General features: G+C 40.2%; 1 long non-coding RNA gene across 1 annotated transcript in view; it reads left to right on the forward strand.

Moving 5' to 3' along the window:
* Positions 1 to 5,635, forward strand: part of LOC126406369 (uncharacterized) — a 202,746-nt gene that overhangs the window by 172,872 nt on the left and 24,239 nt on the right. The window lies entirely within an intron of this gene.

The raw sequence follows: 5,635 nt of genomic DNA on the forward strand, positions 1-5,635 counted from the left end.
ACACATCATCTTTAAGCGTTCATGTTGTTTCCACATTGCGACTTAAAGCTCATGAACGCACAGAAGTTGAAGGAACAACCGTCCGAGGAGCATGTGAATGCACCAGTAGCCTTGACTGGTGGAGGTCCCGACTTGAACCTGATTGAATCATTCATTTAGTGCCATCACTGCAGTATGTGATGATACATAATGGATTCATAAGCACTTTAATGTTCAACAACGCTGACCTGATTCAACCAGACTCTAAAAAGAATCGTTTGAAAAGATTTGTCCATTCATTTTCACCATGGGTTTAATCTGCACCTCTGCTCGGCTTTATTTAGCTTTGTAGTGAGTTTCTGCTCATTGTTTAGATGTCTGGACCACAAATTTACTGTTTGTGTCACTCTCACCACTCTCATAGTGTCGTATTGGGCTCAACAGGTAGCTGTGTTCAGAGAAAAGGCTGCAAATTCCCACTGCACACTACCTGCTCAGCACCAAACAGTCAACAGGCACATGCTGTGTCTCAAATCGCCTACTTCTGTACTTACACTTCATATTTTGAGTGCATAAGTGCGCTCACATTGAGAAGTATGGAAAAATGCAGTGCACCATGAGTACCCGGATGGTGCACTCAAAATGGTCAAAAAGTTGAGTGTGGAACTATGGACACTTCTCGTCCTCAATGGTCGCCATCTTGGCTACGTAGCGGAAGAGGAGGGACCACTTTTCAAACTGGAAATGGCGGCTGAGGACTGTGCGACTGTGAACGTCGCTGCATTGTACAAATACATGTGTTTTTTGCACTAAGCACCACTGTACTGTTGTCGGCTATAAGCCAGCAGTATGTTTACTGGGTTCATTTAGCAGTCTGTAATGATTTGGTACCGCAAACAATAACGCGAATGCTAATGCTAGTTTGCTAACTAGCTAATTTGCGGTCGTCATTTCCGGTGGGTGCACAATGGCTGTGTTTGGTTTGAGACAACACTACTCTGTCGAAATTCGCGCACTACGCCAATAAGTACATAGTGCACATAGTATACTACATGGAAGTGTACTAACGGAAGTACGCGTTTTGAGACACAGCAACAGTTAGGGACTAGCTAGTGAACATAGTGGAGCATTTAGCAGCTACAGAGCCATACACCCCCGTCAGGAGGTGGTAGAGACCAAAAACAGATCTAAAAGAGAGTGAATATTGGCCTTGCATTCATCAGGTAGCAGGAGACATGACTCCATGAATAATAATGTTGTAACGCAACTGTTTGCAAACAGTTGCCGAATCAACTTATAAGGTGATTCTGATGATGTGTAAAACTTTCTGCTGCCCCCAAGTGGCCAAAAAAATCAGCTATAGCAGGTTAAAGTATATTCTGAATGCTATGTCGCCTCTTGTGCATGTGTTTTTAGCATCTTACTCCTTTTGTGTAGCACTTTGTTCAACGTGAGTTGTTTTTAAATGTGCTTCATAAATAAATTTGAGTTCAGAATTCTGACTTGGACAAATGCAACATCACCTATTTAGGAGGAGGATATGCATTCTCATTCACACGCTTTACAAAAACACTCCACAGCACTAGAGAAATGATTGAAAACACAGAGAGAAGTGTGGATGAATTAATGTTCAAACTGAAATAGTTAACGGTTAATAGTTCATGTGTGTCTTCACCGGTACACGCACAGGAGGAGCTGAGGACCACAGTCCTGAGTGCGATTGTATACACCATGGCAGTTTTATTAGCCGAGTCCCTCTTTCTCATACCACCCACTTTCAGAGCCATCCATTAATAGACAAAACGCCATTTGCACTCCAACAACGTTATCTTCACAGACTAAGTATGGTATTATGGCGAAAGGCCGCAGCACTGCTGAGAATAGAATAGAATTTGCTTGTGAACCCATGAATCAGACCGGTGTTTGTCTTGGCTTCACGGCCCTGAGGGAGGGTAGGTTACTCTGTAGCAGGAGACATTGTGTTGTGATGCTGGTGTGTCACTGTAAAAATAAAGTCTGCATTTTCACATATTGAGGCCCAGGCTGGAGGAATATTCTTCTTCAGGAGGATGATTGATGGACAGCAGAGCGAAGAGAGTGGGCAGATTGGAAAGCAGGCTGCTGCAGCGCCAACAACGCAACATGCGAACATATTATTCATGTTGCAAAATCATTTACAGAATAGGATTTGAATAATACCCAACCACTGCAACTACCTAAAAAGACACACAAAGCATTTCACCACTCCAAACTCTAAAAATCAAATGCAAGGTGACAGTAATTAGGAACACAGCGTGTTTTCTGCACACACCTGCATATTTAAAATATTTTCATCCATGTAAAACTATCTTGAGAGCATCACTCTGGCCTATTTAATGAAGTCAGCTGAAACTAGACGATGTTTAGAGCACAGGCTCCCCCCTCCCTCTCCCTCATTTGTGTACAGTAGTAGTGTGTGGGAGTTATGCTTGGCTGGCCAGCATAATCTCTCCAGGGTGCCAGCAAATTCTCCAGCGGGCCAAGGAGCCAGCCCGAGATAAATATACCGTATGCCCCGTTTTTCATGCAAGGAATCATGAGGACCCCTTGCTCTTTTAGCGAGGACTGTAGAAAACTCTCCAAATCCCCCCCTAGCAACAATTCATCAGCACCTGAGGTCGTGATCTAATTAGCTTTTGTTTGGATCTCTCGTATCCCTCGAGGCTGTTGTGGCGAGATTCCACAGCGTGAATCAGTCATTTGATAATTTGCAAGATAAACTTTTTGGACACATTTACTTTCGACTTCCAAGAGTACACTCACAAGTTCATTCCTGGAGTGAAATTGGGTGAAAGTCAGTAGCTAACTTTACATTTTGGCTGTCGTAAGGCCCAGAAAACCTATTTTTGTAATCAGATTCTTAGCACCAGTGATGGACATGAAGACTAACTTCTCTGACAAAGTTACGCAGTGTGGGTTGGCTCACACAAGATATTTTCTGTAGTGTAGTTATCTCTTCTCACTCCTTGCACCGCTCAGGATTCAGTTGCATTTAAATTAAAATGTGACGTGAGGTTGTTTGCTTATCAAATCTGATCAGAATACACCCACACAGTCCTGATGAGGCAGATTTTGAGTGTTTAATTAATATTAAATTATGCCCAACCGTGCCTTTTCCTAAAGTTTACTCATTACTCACTTGGTAATGAATATTCATTGTTAAGGGCACAAACCTTGGATTTTGAAACAAATTTTCAGGCAGTTTAAGTGGTGACTTTAAAGACTGTAATAGTAGCTACATACATGGATGGATTACTGAACAGGCCAACCATGCACAGGCTCAGGGGCCTTAAGTGTCAGGGGCCCTCCTGACCTTCACCTGTAAAATGTCACTCAAAGTAACATGTATTGTCCACAAAGAGACTCAAAATGACCACATAAAGAAAAGGAACAGCAAACAGCCTAAAAAGGATAGGAAACAACCACAAGGAGACACAAAATGGCCACATAGTGACAAAATGATCAAAAAAGACACTAAATGATCTTAAAGAGACACAAAACAGCCACAAGGAACCACAAGATGACTACAAAGAGACACAAAACAACCAATGAAGACAGAAAATGACCTCGATACAAAACAAAATCACCTAAAAGAGACCCAAATGACTACAAAAAGACTCAAAACAACTACAAGGAGACACAACAAGACAAGTGAAAATGACACAAAACATCCATAAAGACGCAAAATTACCTCAAAGACCCAAACGACTACATAGTGATACAAAACAATCACAAATTGACACAAAAGGACCAAAGAAAGACACAAAATTACCTGGATATGATACAAAATCATCTAAAAGAGACACAACTACAAATACAAAAAGACAACCAAAAGGGATACAAAATGACCCCACAAGGAAACACAAAATGACTACAAAGTGACACAAAACGACCAATGGAGACAGAAAATTACCTCGATACGACACAAAATCACCTAAAAGAGACTCAAATGACTAAGAATAGACTCAGAACAACAAGGAGACACAAAATAACTAATGAAAGAGACAGAAACAACCAAAAAGATACAAAATTACCTTAAAGCAACACAAAGCAACCAAAAAATGACACAAAATTACCTGAACAACTACAAAGTCACGCTTAACAACAAAAAATGGCCTAAAATCAACACAATATGACCAAAAAAGACACAAAATTACCCCAAAGAGACACAAAACAACCAATGAAGACAAAAAAATAATCTCAATATGATACAAAATCACCTAAGAGACCCAACTACAACAAGAAGACTCAAGACAACTGCAAGGAGACACATACCAACCTAAAAGGATACAAAATGACCTCAAAGAGAACCAAGCGACTACAAAAGGGCAGAAAACAACCACAAGTAGACAGAACAAAGTGACACACAACCAAAAAAGACAGTACAAGGAGACACAAAATGACTACCAAACAACCAATGAAGACAGAAAATTACACCCCAATATGACACTAAATCACCTAAAAGAGACCCAAATGACTATGAATAGACTCAAAACTACAAGGAGACACAAAATGACACACAAACCATCAAAAAGATACAAAATTACCTTAAAGCAACACAAAAAAAACAAAAAAAATACACAAAATGACCACATAGAGACCCAAACAACTACAAAGAAACACAAAACAATCACAAGGAGACACAAAATGACTACCAATTGACAGACTCGACCTAAAAAGACACAAAATTATCCCAGAGACACAAATCACCCAAAAAGGATATAAATTTACCTCATAAGGAACCAAACAACCACAAGGAGACACAAAATGACTACAAATTGACACAAAAGGACCAAAAAAAGACACAAAATTACAACCACAAGGAGACAAAATACAGTGACAGAAAACAACCAAAAAGACACAAAATTTCCTCAATACGACACAAAATCACCTAATAGAGACCCAGACGATTTTAAAGACACAAAACAACAAAAAAAGACACAAGACGATTTTAAAGACACAAAACAACAAAAAAAGACACAAATTACCTCATAGACCCAAATAATTAGAAAAAGACACAAAACATTTATAAGGATAGACACAATGACTATAAAGCAACCCAAAAAGACCAAAAAAAAAAAGACACAAAATAACCATAAAGAGACACAAAATGACTACAAAACCAAACCACTATAAAATCTGTGTCTTGCTTCAATGTAGGGTGGTGGAGAGCTTTGCATATCTGTGCCCAGAGGCCATTGTCTCATAATCTACCCATTGCTACACAGGACTAGAAAGCATAAGTGTAAGTGTGTGTTCATCCAAACCCCTCATGCTAAGCTGACTGAGAGTGTACAGGGAGAGTGAAGCATGAAACATGAGCGAAACATGTCTGAAGGATTAACAAGAGGCCCAGAGTGAGTCAAATTAATGGAGGAACTAACTGTGTCAGACATACTTGCAGTAGGTGGAGTGCACAAATACAAACTAGATACAAAAACACATTCAGGAGGGGGAGACCAGCCCTCACTGTACTGGTCTTATTTTTACAACTCAATGTGTCCATCTGCTGGATGTTAGCGGGTCTGCCATGACGTCATCCTTTGGCACAATAAGTCGACACAATGAGAACGTGATCTTCTGTGGCAGAAAGAAGGAGGCCGACAGTGAATTAAAT

The sequence above is a fragment of the Epinephelus moara genome, chromosome 19 (genome assembly GCF_006386435.1).
Source record: "Epinephelus moara isolate mb chromosome 19, YSFRI_EMoa_1.0, whole genome shotgun sequence".
Taxonomy (NCBI): Eukaryota; Metazoa; Chordata; class Actinopteri; order Perciformes; family Serranidae; genus Epinephelus; species Epinephelus moara.